The 14,732-nt window shown below is 37.0% G+C and overlaps 1 long non-coding RNA gene across 1 annotated transcript in view; it reads right to left on the bottom strand.

The window, feature by feature from the left end:
• Positions 1–8,992: 8,992 nt before the first annotated feature.
• The window catches only part of LOC125618156, a 20,964-nt gene continuing 15,224 nt past the window's right edge, over positions 8,993–14,732 (bottom strand). The window contains exons 2-3 of the long non-coding RNA XR_007349397.1: positions 12,834–12,946; positions 8,993–10,380 (exon numbers count right to left, since the gene is read on the bottom strand). This is a non-coding gene — a long non-coding RNA (uncharacterized LOC125618156). The remainder of the gene's footprint in view (positions 10,381–12,833; positions 12,947–14,732) is intronic.

The raw sequence follows: 14,732 nt of genomic DNA, 5'->3' as shown, positions 1-14,732 counted from the left end.
AATCAGGAAGCTGGGGTAGGAAGATCACAAGTTTAAGGCCAGCCTAGGCAACAAGACCCTGTCTCAAAATAAAATAAAAAGCATTGGGGATGTAGCTCGGGATAGATTTATTATCTATCATGTGTCAGACCCTGGGTTCAATCCCCAGTACTGCAAGCAAAACAAAACAAAAAAAACCTCAAAGCAGTAAGGGTAAGCTGGGATGATATGAGGGTGTATGGTCGCCTTGTTAATATTCCATGTGTTGAACACTTGCATAGGCACAGGGGGATAAGACAAAAAAACAAGACAGAGATGGTACTTGCCATTACAATCATATAGCAAAGACATACATTGGACAATATTTTTTAATCTGATGAGCATTGCTAAAAACAGACATTAAGGAGCCACAGAAGTTTATAATGGGGGAAACTAACATCTTCTCAGAGGTTGACAAAGTACATCATTGGAAATGACATTCAAGTTGAGCCTGTAAAGATGAGCAAGAGTTTGAAGGTATGAATGTCCAGGCAGAAGCCTTAGGATGGGGATAGATTATTGTTTGATTTCTACATTTTCTAATAATTTTTTTTCAAATCCTTATTTTCCCCCTATTCTTTTCCCTTTTTTAGAATTCCCTCCTCCATCCCTTTTGAACATTTTAAATATATTTTGTTAAAATCTGTTTCATGTGAGTCTACTCTTTGAAGCTTTGGCTCCTATTTCTTTGATCTGCTGATTCTCACATGCGATTGTTTTATGGTTTGGTTTTTAATGTTGACTATGATCTACTCATTAGAAGAGAGTTCTCTGTGGGACAGTAGTCTACAGAGTACTTTTCTGTAGTCTCAACTTGAATTAAAGAATCGGATCCCTTTTAGGTTGATTTCCCAGCTTCAAGTCTCTTCACCCAGGCAGTGTGCTTTCAGGCTCCCCGTCTGTGCTCAGACAAGGAAAGTTATAATATTGACAAAAAGGGGGTACCACGATAGATTGTGGAATATAAACTGAATAAGGAATAAAAATAAAAACATGGTGGAGATGAGAGAAAGACATACTGGCCAATGAACAGAGAGTTGCAACTGCAGTAGTGATAGGTTCGTGTGGGCAAGCTAAAAAGGTCCATCTTTAAACTAAGAATGTGATCTGTATAGACATCCCATAATTATACAATATGCCACTTTAGCTCACAGTCCTTTGCTAGAAATAGTCATGTGGACCATCTATTTGCAGTAAGACTGGGAAATCTGAAGGACCACACGGATATTCAGTGAGCAATAAATTCTCTCCATAGTGGCTGAGAGGGGTGAAGGAGAAGGCTACTAAATATAAAGTGATTATGGAATGTTATCCCTGATGATTTCCAGAATTGTGGTAAAAGGAAAAATGAATGAAGTTCCATGGGTTTTAGTAAAGGAGGATGATCGGTCTTAAAGAGGAATTTGCCCTGGGTGGATAAGCAAGTGCCCAGGAAAATACATTTGGGAACAATAAAGAAATCTTTCACTTGGGGAAATAGGAATCCTAACTATTCACTGGAACCAGGACCATTGCCCAATAAGCTCTTGTGAGGAGATAAAAAAGACCACACAGTTGGTGTTCAAATATACTGAATGTTGTTTGGGGATAGGAAAATATTTCTCAATATTAACTGATTTTGTCCTGGGATTTCTTTCTCTTCTTTTGGCTTTGCCCCTATTCTTATAGCAATGCTGTGCTTACTGCCTGCAGGTAAGGATTGTGGCATTGTAGGAAGCAAAATGTCCCAAACATGAGTTCTAGCTTCTAGTCTACAAATAACCTAGGCTATGAAAAGAATGGGAAGAATAATGGCCTCCCAAAGAAGTCCATGTCTTAAACCCTGGCAGCCGTGAACGTGTTAGGTTACATGACAAAGGAGAAATAAGATTGCAGACAGAACTAAAGCTGTTAATCAGTTGACTTTAAAAATAAAGAGATTACCCTGGATTATCCCTGTGAGCTCAAAGTAGTTACACAGGTTCTTTGTGGAGCTGCATCATGAAAAGACTTGATTGGCTATTGCTGACATCGATGATGGAAGGGGGCCATGAGCCAAGAAATGTGGGCAACCTTTAGAAGCTGGAAAAGGCAAGAAAACACATCCTGTCCTAGAACTTCCAAAAGGAACACAGCCCTAACAACATCTTGATTTTAGCTCAGTAAGATTCATTTCAGAATTCAGAATTCCAGAACTATAAGATAAATTTGTGCTGCTTTAAGCCGCTAAGTTTGTGGTAATATAGAAGCAACAGGAAACTAATGCAAAAAGCAAACAGAAAATTTTGAGAATTGCAGATTTGAGAAAGGATTTGCTGTGGTTTGAGTGTTATGTCTCCTACAAAATACACACGGAAACAATCTCTAGTGCAACACCATTAAGAGGTAGGGCCTTCGTGAGTTGATGAGAGCTCCTCCTTCACGTGGGATTAGTGCTCTTATCAAAGACCCAAGGGAGTAAGTTGGTTGGGTTTTGCCTTGAGAGGATGCCATCAATGGGACTGGCCCTTGCCAGACACAGAACTGGCAGGCCGCTTGATCATGCTCTTCCTAATCTCCAGAACTATTAGAAAATAAATTTCCATTGTTTATAAATTATCCAATCTGTAGCATTTTGTTACGGCAGCACAAACGAACTAAGACAGGAATTATCTGAGAAGAGGAAAGGACAGACAGCATCAGAGCTAAAGCAATACAACTTGGATATTAATTAACAGCAGAGAGACAAGCCCAACATATATACAGGCAGCAAACCTCTGAGGGAGGGTTATGTGATCTGTGCTCCATACCTGGTAGAGTGCAGGAAGACACTAGGGCTCTTAAAGAGAAGGAGCTGTGTAAGTCAGGAAGCTCCTCAACTAGATTCATAAGGATTTCATTTTATTTGGGACAATAATAATTTGTTCTCTTTATTCTAGTGCCATACAACATAATATTCTTTTTGTTTAGTGTGGTAACTTTGTAATGTGCCAACCTGGCTAGCCTGAGCAAAATTTCCTGAGGTTTTTTTTTTCCCTCTGTGTTTTTTGTTGGATGGGCCAGAGATTAATTGAGGATGGGGCAGGCAAAAACCAAGAATAGCCGCTCTGCATAACCACTACCATGTTGATCACGTTGTCACTCACCTGCTGGCTCTCTCCCCCCAGTGAAGAGGCAGTGCCCACTGCTGAAACCACTTTACCTTGTGCTACGCCCTTCTTTATCTTGTTTGACTCCTGAGCTTTTAGTATGGGCTTTTAGTTTCCTGAAGAAAGGACTGGTTTCCCTGGGCCACCTGAACTACCATGGTCAGAGACCAGAACCCATACGGGTTTCAGTCTGTTCTGTGGCTTCATTTCATTCTGGGGGTTCCAGCTTGTTCTCGCTGCCCCATCCATCCCTTCACAACTGCCTGCCTTGTGGACTTCAAACTCCATGATCAGATATAGCCTTACAGTGACTGCTTAAGCTACTCCCTCTACTATGGAAGGTCTAATCCCTGTAATAAATTAATTTATATGTATATTATATATGAGATAAACAATAAGATATAATGCATATATGTATTCTGTTCTCTGAATCCTAATTGACTGGTTTTTTAAAAGACTTTATTTAGCATTTTTCTTAAGAGCTTTATAGTTATACAAAGTAGTTGGGTTCATCTTGAGAAACTCATGCATGCGTGGCTATTTGACTTTCCATCCTATTTGTAACTGTGGTCCATTTAGGCTTTTATAACAAAGCACTATAGATTGGGTAGCTTATAAACAACAGAAATTTATGCCTCACAGTTATGGAGACTGGAAGTAGAAGACAGGGCGTCAGCTTGATTAGGTTTTGGTGAGAGTCCTCTTTTGGGTTGCACTCTGCAGAAAGAGACAAGGAAGCTTTGGGGGTCTCTTTTATAGGGCATTAATCCCATTCATGAGGCCATCCTCATAGCTTAATCACCTCCCAAAGGCCCACTTCCAAATATCCTCACACTAGGGATTTAGGATTTTGCAATTTGGGTGGGGGGCATGAACATTAAGTTCACTGCACTGATATTAACAAAACATGTTTTTGACTTCTGGAATTTGTAGTAATTATAGTTAGTGTCTCTCATGAAGTCTTAGCCCAGTCATTTACTCTTTCAATTCATCTCTCACCTTCTTTGAATACTGTCTCTTGAGCCAGCAGAATCTGAATGATTCATATTCAGATAAAGTAATCATTTGCTTCCTATGTAAAGTTTTCTATAAAATGCCTTTCCTCAATTCTCCCTTAAGGTCCTTCCCAAAGCCTTGAAAGGATCATTCAAAATACATAACTTGGATATAATGCTAAAAAGGAACCAGCGATCCATGAATAAATTATGAATAGTGACAGAAGGCAAGGCGATGTCTGTGATTCAGCTCAATAGACTTTGCTGGCAGGGAAACGTCCTGCAATAAATCTTTTGATTGCTGAAAAACATTGTTGGAAAAAAAAAAGTGGGAGGAAACTAATACTGCATATAGAGACAGAAATAAAACAACAAACACTTGCAAACTTAGAGCTTCACTACCCTGACCCTTTTAAATAAAACTTAAGTTGTATGGAGCAGAGGAAGGGGAACAGACGGAGGGAGGAGAGGACAGAGAGGGAAAGTTCTGGGGACTGAAGTGGAGCAAATTATATTCTATGCATGTATGATTATATCAAAATGAACCCTAATATTACATATAACTATAATGCACTAATAAAAAATATTTAATTAAACAAAACTTAAGCTGCATACAGGTCTGGGTATAATCATGGTCCTGGCAGCCTATAACCCTGTGACTTTGAGCTAATGATCTAACTTTTCTGAAGCTCAGTTTCTTATCTACAAAATGGCAGTAATAGTACCAGCCCCATAGGATTCATAGATTAGAAATAATATGTAAAACATTACAACTGAAATACAAAAAGTACCTGGGGAATGCTCAAAATAGTTCTTGGTTCCCCTTTGCTAATACATTTAAAAATACTGTCCTGTAAAATCCCGACACAACATATATAACATGTTCACTAAACTTTTTTCTAGAATCTGAGGTTAAACTAAAGCAATGTGGGAGCTCACTCTCTTCTAGGCAGGGGAATTAGGGCCTTTTAAAAATAACAAGGCCTTGGACCTTATCAGAAAGCTGTTGCTTTAGTACCTGCATTAAGTGATCACAGGACAGGGGAGGCCAAGAAGAGGGAAAGTCCCTTAGCCCAAGTGGGTAAGTAGATCTCTGATGATCTCTAGCCATTTCATGTCTGTAGGTGCCCACAATAAAACTACTAAGCCAGAAAATTCCCAGAGTGAAACTATAATGATACATAATCAAAACATTATCCTATTAAAGGCAACAGCTAAAAATGTATCAGGCAAAGTACAAATCTTTACACCACTAATATTTTTTTAAAAATACTCTATTGTCCCCATTTCTGCTATAAGGCATTCCAAGAATATTTATTTTCTGATTCTTTTCACATGCATTACTATTTTATTTTAATATTTAATGATCTTTTTACTGTAAATGTTCATATTTTGTACTAATCCTCATATCTGTAGATGTATAGTCCATAAAAGCTTCATCTTCATGAATACTGACATTATATTCCTAAAAAAGGAAAGGTTACAACAGAGTATTTCTAGTACTTTTCTTTTCCTTTGCTTGTAGCAATAGGCCTGACATGGTAGAATTCCATCCACAGAAATTAAACAACAGAACTGTGGTTTTAACCATAAGTTTCTTCTTTGATCAGCTATAAACTATCTCTGAAAAATGGAGATTTTTTTTAAAAGATCAGATGGATGATTTCTTTATAGTTATTACTCTGGGTTGGCAAGGATTTGGGGGGAATAGAAAATTTGGATATTTCTGTTGGATTTATAATCAATACATCTTTCCGAAACATAGCTTGGAGAAGTTCTCATCCTTTCAAACCACACACACACACACACACACACACACACACTCACACACACATTAATTCATCAAAATAGAAGAAAAATCAGTGCAGTGAAGGAAAGGGTTTAAGGGGGAAGGAGGAGGAACAGGAGAAGGGAAGAAATGTGGAATAAATATGAACTAACTTTTCTATGTACATACATGAATATACCTCAAGGCACTAATTGAAAAAAAAAAGAAAATATGTATGTATTAAAATGTGTATGTAAAAAATGTACAAGAATACATACATTTTAAAGTTAGTATAAGAAAAATTTCAAAGAACCTCAATATCCTACAATAGAATATTAATGAAATAAATTGTCAAATATTAATATGCCATAATCATATACATTCATTAATAATGCATAAAAATATCTAATGACTGGGGAAATATTTTAGTCAGTCAATTTTGGTTTATTTACTGAGTAGCTAAGCAAAGATGTTAATAGTAGTTATTCCTGAAGGAGAGCATTAAGAGTGAGTTTTAGTTTTGTCTTTGTGTTTCCTATATTTTATAAATTTTGTGATAAATATGCATTACTCTATAATTGGAATCTTTCAAGCATTAAAAGCATTAAAAATTATTTTATATACACTTATATATTATGTGTTCATGATTAGAATCATTAAATTTTGTAGTAGAGAGAGACCACAGGGATATTCTGGTTCAAGCTCTAGATCCAAAGTTTGACCTCTAGAAATTCAAGAGACATAATTTGCACAATGAATTAGGTTTTCATAATAATTCATGTAAATTATGGCCTCTTTAGTTCTTCAAATGGCTATCTTTAGGCCACTTGTGATTTTTAAAGATAAATTCTACTGGTTTTCTAAAAGTAAATTATCTTTTACTTATTTATTTTTAGTGGGAAGGATTGAACTAGGCACTCAACTAGATTCCCCAGTCCTTTTACTTTTTATTTTGAGACAGGGTCTCACAGAGTCAGCCCAGGCTGACCTCCAACTTTTAATCTTCCTACCTCATCTTCCTAAGTACTTGGAATTATAGTTGTATGCCATTATGCCTGGCTATGTTTTACTTTCAAGAGACAACGGAAACTATTTCTTGCCTTGAGAAGTAATTCACTCTTTCAGTACAGATAAAATAAATTCCTTTGAGTTGTTACCAAAATATCATATTATTAAAATTCCTGTGAGGTAACAGATTTTCTAAGATAAGTTCATATATAAAAGCCAGGCTCAATGGCTCATCTTATAATCCCATCAACTCACTGAGATAGGAAGATTATAAATTCCAGGCTAGCCCAGGCAATTTAATGAGACCCTGTCTCAAAATAAAAAATAAAAAAGGATGGGATGTAGTTCAGTGGTGGGGTGAATTCCTAGTACATTAAAAAATTATATATAAGATTCAAATGGGAAATTCTGGGAATGATTTTTTTCATCTTTGAGAATTAAAGTGAGTTTCCATTTTTATTCCTGGGTGCAGACATATATCACACATAAGTGATGGATACATATGGCATTAAAATATTTCTTATTATAGGAAATATATTGTTGAACTTTCATAGATATTTCCTGTTATTAAACCAAGTGTTGATTGTCAATAGTGACATTCTGTGCTTGAATTGTGTGGATCATCTATTTATGTGTTAACAACTATACAGTTAAAATATCAAAGACCCTATAAGCCTAAAATATTCAGTACAGATTATTCATTTTTTAGACTTTTTTTTTTTACTACCCACTGTGTGCCGTGTATTGTGCTAGATGTTAGGGATTCATCTGTAATAAGCCAGAGTCCTGCCCTGATAAACGAAGAAGACAATTAGATGACAGTGCACTAAGTATATAATAAGGCAAGTTCCTGTGGTAGAGGAGAAGTAGGGTGGGATACTAGTAGAATACATCTGCAGGGCTAGTTCAGCTCACACACACCTCTCCCTGGAAGCTACCTTCCATTTCTGTGCCACAGCCTTGGTGCACCTCCAACCCTGGCCACAGGTGACTGATCCCAGCCACAGAAGATCTGACCCAGGCTAGAACTCAGAGAAGCTGGATCAGTTAGCTATGGCAGATGAGTAAGTATGGTTATGCACCTTCAGGAACTGAGGTGGTTGTTTGAGGTTCTGTTATAAGTAGAGAAAAGAAGGGTGCTCGAAGAAGTCTGGGGATGCAATACACTTGGGAGAGATCTGCTTCCAAGCTGGCCAACTAGTGTGCCTGGCAAGTTGGTGCTGGCTCTTAACAGGAAGCTTCAGATCTCTGCACCACTTCTTGAAGCATGGCAGCTGGCTTTCTTGACAACACACTATCAAGGAACTGAAGCAGAAGCTGCAATGCCTTTTATGACCTAGTCCCAGAAGTCATATATCATTGTTTTTGCTATATTTGTTGCCAGGTCATCCCTGATTCACTGTGGAAGTAGTCTGTTGAAGGCCTTCCTTGAAGGCTTTCATTATTTTTCAACAATTTGAAAGAAACCCAATTACCTTCCTAGACAAGGACCTCAACATACATAATATTGGAAATGCCAATTGGAAAGTGACAATATCAATCTGCCTCAAGGGGATAGAAAAGTGTGTGTAAGGACCAAAAAGGAAGAACAAGATTTAAATTTGCCCGCCATACATCTATTAAGCACTACTGTGGGCTGAGTAGTGTCAAGAGGGATGACATATACATACACATCAGGCCAAAGGACCAGAAATTATTCTTTATTGTATAAGAAATTAACTTTCTTTGGTTCCTGCTACAATGGAACCATTGTGAAGTTTTGCATAGCATATGGACTTTGGGGAAAGTCTTTGAGGAAGACTGAACACCTCTGGAGTAGTCTCAAATTGAAAGACAATCATTTTAGTCAGCTAGAAAGACCTAACAAGAATAATTTTTTTTGAAAGAGAGAGAGAGGGGCAGAGAGAGAGAGAGAGAAAGAGAAAGAGAGAGAGAATTTTTAATATTTATTTTTCAGTTTTCGGTAGACCCAACATCTTTATTTTATTTTTATGTGGTGCTGAGGATTGAACCCAGCGCCCCTTGTACGCCAAGCGAGCCCGCTACCGCTTGAGCCACATCCCAGCCCTAACAAGAAAAATTTTAAGGAGGAAAAGTTGATTTGGAAGTCATGGCTTCAAAGGTCTCAGTCCATAGATGGCCAATTCCATTCCCTGGGGCCTAGGGTGAGGCAGAACATCATGATGGAAAGGTGTGATAGAGGAAAGGAGCTGAGAACATGGCACCAGGAAGCAACAGGGAAGAGGTGGGTTGAGAGGGAAAGGTAGAGAGAATGAGCTCTGCTCAACAAGGAAAAAATATATACACCAAAGGCCGGCTCCCAGGGACCCATTTCCTCTAGCCACACCTTACCTGCACATAGTTACCACCCAGTTAATCTCTATCAGGATTAACACACTGATTAGGTTCAGGCTCAATCATTGAGTTCAATCAATAATTGGATTCAATCATTTCACCTCTAAACCCTTTTGCATTGATTCAACACAAGCTTTTAGGAAACACCTTATATCTAAACCAAGATTCTAAGTCTTAGAACTTAAGATTTACTCTTAAAACTTAGAACTCTGGGGAGTCTTGTGATTTTGGGGTGATTTGTTGGATAGCCAGCTTGCAGCATCATCTGTGTTTTATACGTAGCCACTATATTTTTAAAGAAAAAACATATGATATTGAAATTAGAACTGGCACTGAAATATTTATCCTGCTCTTGAATATATGAACAATTCTATTTCTGGCTTCATATACATAGCAAATTAACTATGGGGGAGTATAAATAATTAACATAGAATTATAGAATTCTCAGGGATAGCATAGAATTCTCTGAGTTCCATAGGAGACGGATACCTTTTTTTAGTTGCTCAAAGAAAAGAAGAAGAAAACCCAGGGGAGGATTGAATTTTAAGTGCTTTCTTTTTACGGTACTCTCATATATATAAAGAAATACACTCATCATAGTTCTCAGAATTTAAAAAATTGAACATTGCTAATTCTTAAAAATAAATTCTCTTGAAGTATCCTAGAGTCAATGGAGGTAAATAATCTCCAATAGCAAGGTGAAAAATAAATAAATAAGGTAAAAGAATCAGAGAAGACAAATGGAAGCAAAAACAAAGACACTAGATGAGGTGGGTATTCCAAGTACTTTTTAAGAACAATTCAGACAAGATATGGGTATAGAGTGGAATCTATACAGTAAAAAAAAAAAAAAAGGCAGTGGAATGTGTAAAGTCAACTACCACATACTTAGAAGATAATCAGATTTAGGGCTCAATGTGACTCTAGTGACCTCTGCTGGAGCCTATCTTATTTTTCAACTCCACAACTTAAATAAGAGCTCTATGTAAGGATAATTCAAATTTTCATAGAATTGAGTTTGAAAATTGAGAGAAGACTCATAAGACATTTAGCATTACCTCATTATTTCAAACTTGATATGACAGGCCTTGGTCCAGATAGGTTAAATGTCTTGTTTTAGGTCACACAACTGGAATTAATAGAATAAAAGATGTCTCATCAATTTATGGGCCTGTTTACAAAAGTAGTTTTCTTTTACAATGAACGTATCCAGAACACACAAAATGAGGAGGCTAAGTTAAATCTCAGGAATTTAAATGCTAATTTAAAAATATTCACTGAATTTTGTTAACTAGGAAAATTTTGCTGAAAATATAATTTCCTAATCGATATAAACATGACATTTTGAATACTAACTCGACATTTTTGAAATGTCAAGTTATTCTGTCCTTCATTAGATTACCTGTGTTCCCTATCTCTGCCATTTTAATCTTTGTGAAATATTTCTTTGGGCTTCAGTATGTTTTTATGTTTTTCTCTTTCTCTACCTCTAAAATGATTGGTAAAGTACCAAGAAAAAAGGACAAAAAGGAAACATCACAGATAGTAATGGTTCTTACAACAGGGTTTCTGGAAAGCCTGACTGTGACTCTTACCCCCTACTCAGTGCTCTGGGACCACCCATTCCTGAGGGCTCTTTGCTTCTTTATCTTCCTTCCAGCAATCAACATTTCTCTTTCATCCCTCCCAAAACCAGAGCTTCTCAGACATATCATACCTACAAACTTGGGCATTCATTCTTCTATCAGTGTACTAGAAAGTAGATCCTTCTCCCTGCCTATATTCTTAGGAAGTTACAGAAGTTTTGACAAAACTCCCTTCTTCCACATTTCAGTTATTATCTTTAAATTAGGCATAATAATATCAGTTATGTTTACAGTGGATCTGTGAGGACCTTTGTAATTTTTTCTCCTCCAACTATTTAAGCAAGTAGTGGTTCCTTTTCTTTTTTCTTTCTTCTTTGCTTCTAAAATTTTTTGGATGGAGAACATTTAAAACTATCTGAGGTTTAAATTTTTTCTTATCTTTTATAGAAGATTATACAAGGAACCCTGGAAAAGAAAGGGAGAGGAAGTCTTTAAGAGAACAAAATAGAAGTTTGTCTTATTTAGACTAGCAAGGTTATAGAGTTTTATGATATTCATGACCAATGGAAGTACGGTTGAACCTACTCTGATGTTCTCCCCAGAGAGGGTACCAAAAATCCCAGGATAGAATTTTATGATGTATGCATCAAAATTTGATGGTCTACCCTGCCTGGCAGAGAAAGACTCAGAAGTAGGAATTTACATTGATTCATGGGTAAGTGGCTATTTGGCCACAGAGTCAGAGACTGAAAAATGGCATTGGAATATTGGTTAAAAGGAAGTCTGAGGAAGTTTTAGAATGGGCCTCTCAGAGTAGGTAGAGTGAGGATATTTGTGTCCCAAATGAATGTTACTTTACTGTAAAGAAAGTTTCAATAACCAAAAGTCATCAATATGGTCAACCCTGTGGATACCAGTTGGCTGCCTTCCTCATTTACCCTGATACTTGTACAATGGGCTCTTGAATATAGTGGCCCTGGGAATAGGAATATTGATTATGTGTGGCATCTAGAAAATGGGCTTCCCATCACCAAGACTGATCTGGTTACTACTGATGAATGCCAATCTTCACCAATGTCAGAGCTAACACTGAATTTCTAGCAGGTGCTCAGCACCTGCCAGTGACTTGATGGCAGATGGATTGCACTGGATCTCTTATCATCATGGAGGACCTCTATCCATCCTGGATACGGATCTGTCTTCTTTTTCTGTAATATTTCTTCTCACATCACTATCCATGGACTTAGGAATTGCCTTGATCACTTTCTTAGAATCTCATAAAGTATTGCCTCTGACTAATGAACTTCAAGAACCAGAATTGAAGAAATTATTTCATGCCCACAGGAAGACACAATGATGGAATGATTTACTGACAATTTATTTATGTTGCCACCAGTGAGACTGCAGAGCTATCCCACAGTTATGGTATACTCTCTGAGCTAGCAACTAATGTATATATAATGCTATTTCTTTGATAGCTAGAATTACTTAGAATAAAGAACCACAATGTAGGAGCTGTAGTGACTTCTTCACTATTATTCCTCATGTCCTACCTTTGTTTCTAAGCCCACAATATTGTGCTCTTTGTTTCCAAGGAGGAATATTTCCTTTAGGACATACCAGAAGGATTTGTTGAATGGAAACCGAGGCTGCCCTATCACTTACCTTGGGATCTTTATGCCAGCGAATTGCCATATTGTCTAGGTAATAAATCATGATTATAAAATGGGAAAAGGGTTAGAACTACATAGTTAGGTGGGGGATTATGTCTAGAAGCTAAGGGACTCTCTTGGACAAGTTTTAGTACTCTATTGGTAAGAGTTACTGGAAGGTTAAAGTGAGATAAGTAAGAATCAATAGTGGTTAAGATATTTCAGGAGTGAAGGTTTTGGTTACCTTACACTGATATATACTCACAACTAGCAAAAGTATTAGCTGAAGGCAAGGGGAACATGGGAAAGGGGATGGAAGAAGAATTGCTAATATATACTATGACCTCATAAATTGTGTAGAAATTAGGACTTTATCATGCATATTTTTCAGTTTTTTCTTTCTCCTTTTTTCTTTGAGGTCTTCTAGGATTTGAAGGAAGGTCTGGAAGATCTGGGTCTGGAAGAAGTGGAAGTAGTGGGGATTAACCTTGAGGAGATTCATTTTTCTTTTGAAAGTCAATAGTCACAGGTGAAATCATTATAGTTTATCAGGTAATGAAAATCTAAAACCATCAGGCAGAGGAGGAGGATTGCTCCTACTAACAACTAGGACTCAGTGGGGGTTGGTAATTCAACCTAGTTAAATTCATTAGAATCTACCCAAATATTTCCATTCTCAGGATCCCTTTTTAATCAATGCTTCGAAAGGCTGTATTGTAGTATTTCTCATAGAAGCAAGATTATAAATGGTGCTTTCACTTCCACATTAGCTCCTCAAAGCCTATTTAACCCCAAAGGATACTGAAATGCACTACTATTTGTATATAAAATATAGTAAATTTCTGACAAAATTATTTGTAGACTTTAACTGAATACCAGGAAAACGAATTACTACCAAAATGTTGTTTTTATGGTACAATATATTTCAACTCTAATGCACAATACTTTAAATGTCCTTCTTTCCCTGCCACTCAAGTATATATGTCCTACTGTGGTATCCATGGCTGAAAGGGAATAAAAGATACTTGGGATAAAAAAGAATCACTCAGTAGCTTGGAACATATTTATTTGGCAGTGGTGAGAGGCTTTACAGTCAGGCTGATCAGGAAAATTAAAAGAATTTTTTTCCTGTGGCCTTTTATTATTTGCTTACTGACCACCCCTCACCCACTGCCATGGGAGGCCACCAGAAGCAGCATTCACTCCATTTTTTTTTAAAGATAGAACTCTCTTTTCTTTTTTGGTAATGGGGGTGGGGGAGTTTGAACCCACAGGGGCTTAACCACTGAGCCACATCCCCAGCCCTTTTTATTTTTTGAGATAGTGTCTTAGTAAACTGATGAGGACCTCCCTAAGTAGTTGAGGCTGGCTTTGAACTTGCAATCATTCTGCTTCAGCCTCTCAAGTCTCTGAGATCATAGGCATGTACCACTGCACCCAGCTAGAACCCTCTTTTCTTTTTTTAAAATTTTTTTATTAGTTGCTCAAAACATTCAAGGTAAGAGTTACTAGAAGGTTAAAGTGAGCTAAGTAAGAGTTACTGGAAGGTTAAAGTGAGCTTAAGTAAGAATTACTTATTGTATACTCTTTACTTATTCTATACTCTTTTCAGGAACACCTATTCTTTCTTTCATAATCAGTATTTTACTGAATGCCAACTAAGGGCCACTCAGCAAGAAAGCATCAAAACCAAGGTTCAAAGTTAGGTTCATTTTACTCTCAGGATCCTTGCTCTATGTTCTTCAGTATTTTCTAGGAAAATACAATCACTTTAAATAGTCTACATCTGGCATTTTTCATCAATTTATCATGATAAATTGTTACTTCCTATCTTTTTTTTTTTTTTTTGAGAGCAGTGTTGTCAAACCAGACAGCATATTAAAATCACCTGGGCTCTCTTCCAGAGCAATTAAATTTGACTCTCTGAGGGCAGAACTTTTTGTTTTTTAAAGTTTCCCATTTTATTCTAATGTACACCCAGGGTTGAGAACCACTCATGTTGTGTAATATAAGGAAAACAGACTTTGAGTCTCAAGCCTAGGCTTGAAGTCAAAATTTATAATTTGCTGTCTGTCTGACTTTGATACAAGGTATTTACTTGCTTTAAAAGAGCAGACTGTTTTTACTACACAAAAAAGTAAGTGAGTGAGGTAATATTAAATAGCCTGATTTGGCTATTCCACAATGTGTGTGTATGTATGTGTGTGTGTGTGTGTGTGTGTGTGTGTGTGTGTGTATATATA

This window comes from Marmota marmota, unplaced genomic scaffold (genome assembly GCF_001458135.2).
Source record: "Marmota marmota marmota unplaced genomic scaffold, marMar, whole genome shotgun sequence".
NCBI lineage: Eukaryota > Metazoa > Chordata > Mammalia > Rodentia > Sciuridae > Marmota > Marmota marmota.
This window is presented reverse-complemented; position numbering and strand designations above follow the sequence as displayed.